Here is an 11464-nt window from a genome sequence, read left to right as displayed (position 1 = left end):
ATAATGAAAAATCAAGCTGGTAATCCCAGTTTTGGGATCCAAGGGAAAATCTCTATGTATATTTGTTTTATGTGTTATGCTCTCACCTTTGTTTATTTTATGTTTTTTTAGAATTCGTATGTAGGTAATCTCTGTACGGGGTTAAAACCTACAGTTTCGAGTGGGTAAATGGGAAGTCGAGGCTTTTGATGAGTTAAAGAAGAAGATAATTGAAGCACTAGTTTTGGCATTACCAAACTTGCAACAACCCTTGGAAGTGGAGACATATGCGAGTGGGTATGCTATGGGAGTTGTCTTGATGCAAGGAGGAAGGCTTGTTTGCTACCATTCTGAAGTATTTCATGGGGAAGTTCTTAACTACGCTACCTACTATAAGGAGCTCTATGCCATGGTGGAAGATGTGAAGAAGTGGAAGCAATATCTTATGGGAAAGGAGACAATAATCCACACGGATCACTAGTTGTTACAATACCTCCATGCCCATAATAAGCTACAATAGACCAAGCATTACAAGTGGATGGGCTTTCTACAGCATATTCATTTGGTGATCAAGCATATGAAGGGAAACAAAAACAAGTTAGTCAATATGATTTCAATTCAACCCACATCAAAGATTATAGTTTTGGTGACTCTTATGCACATGGAGCCATTCACCCATGATGCATACAGAGAGGCATATTTAGAAGATGAGGACTTCAAGGAGGTGTATCAGCAGTTGCAGAGTCATGTGCATGATGGTGACATCACCGTTGACTAGCATGTCCAGGATGGGTTACTCTATAGGTTGGATAAGTTATGTGTTCCTGAAGGTGAGCGTTTGCAGCTGATTAGATAGGCTCACACCTCCAAGGTTGTAGGAACCTTGGTGTACAGAAGAATGTGGCTAACTTGCAGAGGTATGTGTATTAGCCCAACATGCAAGAACAAGTAGCTAGGTTCATAAGTGGAAGCATGATTTGTTGTACCATCAAGTATAGCAATAGGAAACAGGGTCTATATCATCCCTTACATGTACCTATTCGTCCTTGGGAAAGAATTTCCATGGAATTTGTGGGAGGTTTACTGACAACCAAGAAGGGATATAACTACCTGTTCGTGGTAGTTGATAGGTTTAGAAAGATGTGTGTTCTGATGCCATGTAAAAATACCATTAGCAGACAAGAAGCAACAATCTTGTTCTTTGGACAGGTCTCGGTACACTTTGGGATACCAAGGAGCATCATTTTAGACATGGATATAAGATTTCTCAGTGCATTCTTGACTACATTGTGGGAGAATATGGACATAAAGTTCAAGATATATACAACATTCCATCCACAAATAGATGGGTAGACAAAAGTAGTCACAAGACTTTAGTGCAGCTTCTGAGGGGTTACAACTAGAAGAATCCAAAGACCTGGGATGAAAATCTGGTACATATACATCATTCTTATAACAAAGTGGTCAACACTTCTACAAGAAAGTTTCAATTTGAAACTTGTTTTGGATATTTGCCACCTTCACCTTTGGATATTGCATATGGGCAGCAAGGAGGAGTGAAGGAATACATTATAGGAGATGCTTTGAGGGACAAAAATTTTATAAACAAGATCAGGCAGATTGATCTACAGGTACAGGAAATACTGCAGAAATCACAGGTGAAGTATAAGGCCAGGCATGATCAGCATAGAACAGAGAAATCATTCAAGGTGGGAGACAAGGTATGACTACAGTTGAATAAGGAGAGGCTGCACGGGCCTAGTAAGAAAATCAAGGCTCTAAGGTATGGTCCCTTTGAGATACTGGAAACGGTGGGTCATAATTCCTATCGACTCAGTTTTCCACCTTATATGCACATTTACTCAGTTGTAAATGTAGAGAATTTGAAACTCTATGAGTCTTCCATGCTAACTCAAGAGGAGGAACATGTCCTACCTTTTGTGGAGGATTTGGCACAAGACACTTAGACAAAGTTGACAAAAGATACAGTTTTGCAGAAGAGGTCCAGAACTACAATAGAAGGGAAACAAGACATTTGGCAAATTGGGTTGAAGGGACAAATTCCAAGCAAAGCTAAATGGTACAACAGAGAGAAGGTGGAAGGAAAATTTTCCTCACCTCATTCAGGTCCCCAAAAGCCTCCCAAAATGGGGAGGTGTGATCCAAATTGGATCATTATTTTTTTTTCATCCATCTCGATGCATTTGGAGTGGAAAAAGTGGAGGAATCAGCTCATAAGACCATTTTTAATGGCGAAGTTTGGCGAAACGGGGTCCGAAACCTTCTGGGAGGTTTTTGAGGCATCAAATGGTGTTTTTTTGGGGTTAAAACTTTTCCGATAAAGTGATTCACCTTATTAGGTTATTCTACACACAGAGATCTTTCCAACGGTCCAAGAATCACGTTAATCGAAGTCCGTATGAAAAAGTTATGCCTCTCAGAAGTTGACCTTCCTATTTTCACACCTATAGTTCAGGAGGATGTCGCGTCAGCCCCCATTATTAATGGAAAAGGGCTAGTCATGTGTTTTTGATGTAAAATAATCTAGAAGAGTCTATTTTGTAACTCTAGTTAAGAGTTGATGTAGTCAAACTTAACCACTAGTGGGCTATTAGGCTATGTTATAACCAGGCCACTAGGAGGAAGAGGCATTCCATTCTTTCGAGAAAATTTTGTTCCGTAGTTGAGCAAGGATAGCTAGGAGAGATAGGAGGTAGAGCAAACAGAGAGGATTCGTTCACTGTAGCAGCCCATAGGCCACATACATTACTTCTTTGTATCTACAGCCATATTTCCAGATAGAGAAAGAGAGCGAAGCAACCTCACCTTCTAGCTGAGTTTTCTCCTGAAAGGGTTTCCCAGAGAACATATCTTTGTTATTATGTGTGTGTGAGTTTATTTTGACATTCTCTACTTTTCTGCTTGATTTAATTTTACATGCATGCACTAATTACAGTTAATTTTACAAATCTAGAAATTAAATAAAACTGTAATAGTGTAGAATCTTAGATTTTTAATATAATATTATCAGATATGTTCTAACGAACTGTCCAGTGGAATATCCACGATAATCTACGAATCACTAAATACTTCCATAACTTGTAGAAACATCTCCAACACTTGTAACAACATCATCAACCTATAAAAAACCAACACAACATGCCTTGAAACCATCTCTTCTTAGCCTCCAGTTCCTGCACTAATTCTTGCACTAGGTCATACTGCACTAGGTAATGTCATAACCTTGTTGACATCAATTCCAACCAACAAGACTAACAAGTTGATCACTGCAACATCCCAACACTCATCACACATCATGGGGAGGACTACGAACACCATTAGGTGTTATAGCATCATTCAACACTCTTGTAGACCCGCTGCTATTTTATGGCCTTGGGAAGTCCCTTTTCCCATCCAGACTTGACTTTATACAACAAGGAAAATTCAAAATCCAAAAACACATGCATACACGAGTTCCATAATAATATACCTGTGTATACCTTTTAAAATATGAAAAAATAAAATAATGATAATGAGACCCTATGGTGTTCTATGGTAGTTCTTGTTTTAATTTAAAATGACCCTACCACATCTATTCCTAATAATTTTTTTCCTGACATATTCTATATTTGGCAATTTCGTTTTCTTACCTATTTACTATAGAGGCTGAGCCATAAAATCATGAATAGATCAAAATTCAACTTTTATTATAGGTCAATTTAAATACATGGCTAATCTCACCACTTCCACGCAGAAAGTCGACGCTAACCATGTCAACTGGGTGAATTTTTCCTCAGGCAAGAGATGTACCTATATGCTAAATGCACAACTTCCTCACCATACTTCCAATCACTTCCTGCATGTAGCCCATACTTTTTATTAAGACTCTGAAATAATGTAATAATGGTAGTAATGAGAAAAACCAAGAAAATATTGAAGTGGTCATTACTCATTTGAAAACTTTGAAAGATAAAAAATATACGGAAATACCTGAAAGCAATGATATCAAGTCAAGATGATAACGATAGTCATGAATTTAGATTTGATGAGTTCTATTTGAATTAAACCAACTAATTTATTTTGTAGGCAGCTATGGAAAATAGGTAGGGCACGAATAATTTCATAAAGAAAAATGGATGGATCGAACTTATATATTCTCTAAAGGCAATGTAACTTGCATGGAGAGCGCATTAAGATCTAGTGTCACTTTAGCAAGGTACAAGTGCAAAATGATGAAAAAATTGTCATTGTAGATATGAGTAGCAACTTGTGGCACATGCAACTTGATTTTTTTAAAATAGTAGATCTGGTCATTATGATAAATCTTTGTTGCATCACAGTTTAATTGAAATATATAACTATCTTAAATTACAAGTTTAAATGTTTATTAAATCTTAGCCTGTAATTTATGATCCTCAATAATACAATAAGATAACAATACAATACTATCATATGGCTTCGGTCTTTATAACCTTGGTGGTGGCAGCTATACGTCAACCCAAATGTATTTAGTACAAATAAAATAAAAGAAACTACATCATATATTTAGTACAAATAAAATAAAAGAAACTACAGCATATATTAGAATTAAAAAATAAATAAAAAAATATATTATGTACAACTGTCAAATAATACCAAAGCATAAGCAGTAGATATCACTTTCTAACGACCACTACCTAGCAACACTGACATAATAATCCAAACGTACCATATACATATTTCTAAAGGAATTTCACACCATAATTTGACGTATAATTAAGTTGATTGATTTTAAGTAAATCCACATTAATGCTTTCCAAGAAAATGAAGGAAATAGGCTCCATGCGACCTTTGTCTATGTTTTACGAAATAGTCTAAAAAGTGCCCCTTGCCTCGTAATAAAAAGACTGACTCGACAAAAATGATAAAACGATAAATGAAAATGGAGGAGCGAGATTTAAGACGATATGAAAGTTATGAATTAATATAGTGTAACTTAAATTAATTAAGTTAGGTTACATAGTATAGTTGAAATGTCAAATAAAATTACAATAAAACAAAATTTTTAAATTTAATTTTTTATTCTAACAAATAAGTGGATAAAATTAGTCATTTCAATGTTTTTATTCAATAAGATATTTTTATAGTTATCAAATATTTGATTTAATATTTTAAAACTATGTTATATTATTGAAACAACTAGTTAAAAGTTAATGTATTTAGACTAAAAAATTATTATAATATATTTATTTTAGGATTTTGAAATAACACTTAAATTAGTAAATAGGTAAGATATGGTTTGTTGATTGGTTTGGTTGTTGAGATATTTTCTTAACAATCAATTTCTTAGTTTAGAAATTGTTGGATCTCATAAGCACTTTATATACTTGATGTAATTGTTTAATTTAGTGAATAATATATGAATTGTTTGTGTGTAACCTTTGCACAATGTCTGCTTCTCAAAATTCATTTTTGGTATTAGAGCTTGTATGGGCTTGATAGTTTGACTCCCTCATAGGAGGGCCCAGGGAGATGAAAAACATGTGAGGATTAATTCTATGTATATAGACTAGGCGTAGGTTTCAATATTATAGTGTGAAAGTAATAGATTGCAGTGTGTTTCTTTTGCCTATAGTATGTGTGAAGGTTTATAAGTGACATGACACTGCGGAAAGAACTTTGTTTCTACACATTTTTTGGTTTGACTTCAGCATTGTAAGCTTGATGTTTCTTTCTCCATTACAAAGGAAGCATGCAAATTACATAATAAACTTTTGTGCACATGGTCACTTACAACATGAATTTTACAGTCACTTCAATTCTTGTTTCGTCATGAGTAATGTAGTCATGCCTAAATTCAATCATCATGGCTAGAGGATTTGGTTTGATCTCAATTCCATTGACAGAGCCTATTTTGGATGACCTAATGGACTCAACTTGCCATTGGTTTTGATAATCATAGGAAGTCTGTGATTGTTGATGGAGTCAACTCACCATCAGTTTTGATAATCGGAGGAAGACTGCGATTGTTGATGGAAGAGTCTTCAAGATTCTGTCAGCTAGCCAGATTACAATGGAGCTATGAATTCTACACTTGATTGGTGATCATGGACAACAAAATCCTTTGTCATATGGCTTTATATTTTATGAAGTTGTTTTTGTCGATAGATTGAATTTGTAAAAGTCTATTTTTTGAAAGTTGTAGAGGCATTTTCTGCAAGTTGAGGTTCATTTAGAGAAGTTGTAGGGACATGAAATTATGTCTTACCTCCACTTCGGTGTGCTATAAGGAAGTGTTAGGTAGAGGCATCGTCTATCAACGTCAGATATGTTGTGGATAGAAAAATATTTGTAGCATTCTATGATAATAAGAATAACATTGCATCTTGGGTTTGCAATAGAATATGTGACCCTAGGTTTTGACTAGAGATTGCTCGGCATGTTTGCTCTATGAATAGGACATAGTAAGCTTCAAGATAATGGAATCAGGTGTTAGAACAAAATTTCCAATTATTCACATAATAGCTTGAACTGTTGCTGCTTCTATGCATGGAGAGTCATCAACTTGTTGGGATCTCTCAACACCTAAAACAAGGCTATGCATAAGAGAGGAGAATCTTGCCTTGAGTTGTATGGGTTGAGTGAATGTGTAGATGAATATTCGTTGGTGAAGAGGCACTATTCATAGAAGATGTGGGCACTATTCTACAAGATTTTTTATTGATAACATATATAGATTTATTGATAAATATTATGTAGTGTGATGTGATTTAAAAGGTGTATTAATGCTCTATATTTCTGTTTTGTAAAAATTGAAGAACAAATTAATGAATTGAGGAATATAAGTGAACTAGTGGTTCTCAATGTTCTTCAATTCCGAGAGTTGTAAAAGGTGAAGAACAAATTAATGAATTGAGGAATATAAGTAAATTAATGGTCCTAAATGTTCTTCAGTTCCGAGAGAATATATCGCTTATTTAATTGTGTGAGTAAGTTATACACTAATGGCTCTTGTTGTGCTTCGGGCTTCAAGAGCATCAATTATGGTTTATTTTTATGAGATTCATTTGTGTGAGACAGATCAAATTGTTTGTTCAACTTTTGAACACATTCAATATTCAGACCACCCTCATAACAACTTACGGATATCTGAAAGCGAAATATCTAACAAATAGTGGTTGTTCCATAGGATGGTTCATTACTTGACAACTTTTATTGTGGAATCCCTAACAAGATGAGATGTAAATAATGTTGATCTTGAAAAGTTCGTCAACGATGGTCAAAGGTAGCTATGTTTTAAATGGAGGTTGAGTGGCAACTCAAAAATGTGGTGTTGAAGAAAGAGCGGTGTTTGCGAGATTCTAGCGTGGATGTGAGTGCTGATGAAGACCAATCAAACAAAGATCAATTATGTTGTTGTAAACATGCGCTCTCTATATTGTAATTTGTGATTTATGTAATAATGTAAGCATTATGGGGGGAACTTGAAAATAACGCTTACATTAGTAAATATCTAAAATTTAGTTCGTTTGTGAAGATATTTTCTCAACAATCAATCTCTTAATTTAAAAATTGTTAGATCTCATAAACACCTTATATATTTGATGTAATTGTATGATTTGGTGAATAATATACAAGTTGTTTGTGTGTAGAATGTGCACAATTTATGCATGGAATGATTTGGTGAATAATATACAAATAGTTTGTTGGTAAAGTGTGCACAATGTATGCTTAAAAATTCCTTTTTAAGTAGGTATAAAAATGATATTATTAATATAGATATTATGATATTATTAATATTATTAATATGGATATTTATATGTTATCTAAAATCAACTTAGAGAATGAATATTGTTTATCTCATGATGTGGTAATTATAAGATTTAATCTTTAATATATTATTATTATTATTATTATTATTTTCCGATATATATACTATGATATATCGTAATTAGAAAGGAAAAAAATTATCACATTTTATAGGAATAAAATTTGTTTTTTTCTATATTTATAAAATATATAATTTTAGACTTTACCATGTATAAAAAATTGTTTTCCATCACAATGAGAAAAAATATTTTTCCTTACAACAATATCATATAAGATTTTCTAACCACATTATGATATAAAAAATCTTTCATACCCCATGGCGTTCTCTCTAAAAAACCTCTACACCCACGTATTCATATTATTTTGTGTTGCACTTTATACAATGCCATGTATTTCACAAAAAAATTGAAAAACATGCAACATAATATTACTTAAAAAGAAAAGGCAGTAATGGCAAATTTTACTGGCAATAAAGTGGAAATTTCCATGATTTTCCATATAAATCTGAAAACGAGTTAGACTACCGCAATAAAACACACATCAGAAACTCTTTCCGATGTACTTCCCCACATGTCAAAACTCTTTTCGATGTACTTCCCCACAGAATCATTAAATCCATTAAACTACAATGATTTTATTATTCAAAGTGAATGTGTTCAGCCATCGAGGTGGACACAATATTTCATTCATATGTCAAAAAGACTCAAAATTATTGAAAAGGCATGAATAATTCACACAAAAAACGTGTTGCAGCTCTTCTATTGATGACATGAAATATGATGCTTACAATGAATCCAGTGAAGGGTATTTAACCTTTTCTAAATCGCTACTTGCCTAAAATATCTTGATATGCAACCACATGCAATTACACACTCAAAGTCGTCTATCACTTGACTTGACTCAACACTCAAACACTCAACCACTCTCTATATTTAACTAATTCCTCATGCAAAAATAATTATCTTATTTTAACAAAAATTCTCTACAATGACTTCCCACCAGAATCCTTAAAGCGTTAAACTACAACGATTTTATTATTCAAAATGAATGCAGTCAGCCATTGAGGTGGACATTGAATAATTATTTGTTTGAGATGCAATTAGATGCATTTGGGTGTCCAGAGTCCAAACAATTGACTAGACCTAACCTTTCTACAGCGGCAACGATGGTTTGCTAGGTTCCCTCGCCATACTCACCAAATCTTCCCTCACCTGCTTCGTGTCCTGCAAATTTCTGAACTAATCACAGATATTAACAACATAAATATGGCGAAGATTTGGAATAAACCATATCTCTCTGATGGAACCAGAATGGAAATAAAGTTTTATATTCTTACATGATCTTGCAATTTGATGGCTGCAGTCATTCGATATCTCAAGTGTGATTCATTGTGTTCATGATGTATTATGGACATGTCCATGGAAACAAGAGAAATCGTCATTTCTCTCAGACTCTCCAGCATCGCAACCATCGAATCGATCGTATTTTTAGGGTTGTTGACCACAACTACTATATTTTCCATTTCATCAGAAGAAGAGATACTAGCACTGCCTCTAATATTTGATACTTCAACCGTCACCAAGTTGTTTATGCCCTCACTACCTATGGAGCCTTGTACTGGTGCCTGTACCCTCCTGACTGTAGGAATTTACAGGGTAAGTTCCTCAGAAAGAACACCAAAAGGACACCGCTCACAACCAGATCACAGATCAATACGCCAGTATTTTTGACGTGGTTAAAACCCTCAAAGAGGGAAACAGTCCACGGCCTGTCCCAACGTGGGTACTACAGGCAATTTATTAATCAAAGAATGAAAATTTAGATAAGCTTCTCTCATGCACGGATTACCCGAACAATGACCCTCCATGCGCTTTAAATAGAACTCATGGACCAATCGGGTGTTAAGCCACGGATCAAGTGTCGGTAATACCGAGGTGAGAGTGAACCGTCGGATCACTACATATCGTGACCGTCAGATTGTAAGTTACAAAATGTACAACGGTAAAACACACTTTACCTAACTCTATACCTAACTCTATACTAGACCAAGTTGAACTTAACTATTTCCTATGTGTCGGAATATCCTAACATCCCCCCTTAAGAACAACTTGGGATAGGATTGAAGGATTTACAAATATGACACAATAGGAGAAGGAAGGAGGCACTAGAGCCTATCCCCCCTTAGTGACAACTTCCTGAACTCCAAGCATATATTGAAGTTTAGTGAACTTCGCCTCTGTGAGAGCCTTTGTAAAGATGTCTGCAACCTGATCATTTGTTGAACAATATTGCACTTCAAGAACATGGTCATGAATGAGCTTTCTGATGAAGTGCATGTGTAGTTCAATGTGTTTACTGCGCTGATGCTGAACTGGATCTTTGCATAGCTGAATGGCATTTTGATTATCACACCAAAGTGTGGTTGGATGCTGCTGCTCAAAGCCAAACTCTGATAGGATCTGACGAAGCCACAAGGCTTCCTTACTAGCTTCCACGACACCACGATACTCTGCTTCTGCTGACGAAAGAGAAATGGCAGCCTGTTTCTTACAAGCCCATGTAATAGGTCCTGAACCAAGAGTGAAGACATAACCGACAGTAGACTTCCGATCATCAGGGTCACCAGCCCAATCAGAATCAGTGAAACCAACTAATAGAGGAGTTGCTTTGGCACTGTAATGAATCCCAAACTGTACTGTACCTCGAACATAACGAAGTATTCTTTTAGCTGCTTTCCAATGACTTTCACGGGGGTTTTGCATAAAACGAGCAACAAGGCCAACAACAAAGGAAAGATCAGGACGAGTATGGGTTAAGTACAAGAGTTTTCCTACAAGTTGACGGTATAAGGTAGCATCAACTTCAGGAGAAGTACAAGAGACTGAAAGTTTGACTCCAGACTGAAAGGGAGAAGGGGCTGGCTTACAGTCTTCCATGTGAAAATGACGAAGAATATCACAAGCATACTTGGACTGGGAAAGGGAAATACCCTCCTTGGATTGCAAGACTTGAAGACCGAGAAAATAGTGTAAGTGTCCTAAGTCTGTCATTTCAAATTTCCTTTTGAGGCTAGACTTCACATGGTTTATAAGGTTGGGATCACTACCAGTAAGGATAAGATCATCAACATAAAGAACAAGGATGATAAGAGAGTTGCCCACTTTCTTGGTGTAGACAGTATTGTCAGAATGACACCTAGAAAAGCCAGATTCTAAAAGAAAGCTATCCATTTTGGCATACCAAGCCCGAGGAGCTTGCTTGAGACCATAAAGGGATTTCTTAAGTCGACAAACAAGGCTGGAGTCTGTTTGTATGAAGCCCAATGGGTTGTTCCATATAGATTTCTTCCTGCAAGTCCCCATGCAAGAAGGCAGATTTAACATCCATCTGATGGACTTCCCATTTTAAAGAGGCAGCAAGGGAAAGAACAAGGCGGATAGAGTTCATTTTGGCAACAGGGGAGAAGGTTTCAGTGTATTCAATGCCTTCAACCTGTGAAAAGCCCTTAGCAACAAGACGAGCTTTATGTTTATCAATTTTCCCATCTGGTCCATACTTGGTTCTGTAAACCCATTTACATCTAACAAGTTTGCGTCCCTTTGGTAGAGGAACAAGATCCCATGTATCATTTGCCAACAATGAATGATATTCTTCATTCATAGCTGCTTCCCAATGT

This window comes from Pinus tabuliformis, chromosome 3_1 (genome assembly GCF_031772625.1).
Source record: "Pinus tabuliformis cultivar Carrire ecotype Pingquan chromosome 3_1, CPIR1, whole genome shotgun sequence".
Classification (NCBI taxonomy): Eukaryota; Viridiplantae; Streptophyta; class Pinopsida; order Pinales; family Pinaceae; genus Pinus; species Pinus tabuliformis.
The sequence above is the reverse complement of the archived record's forward strand: the minus strand, read 5'-3'. Positions refer to the sequence as shown.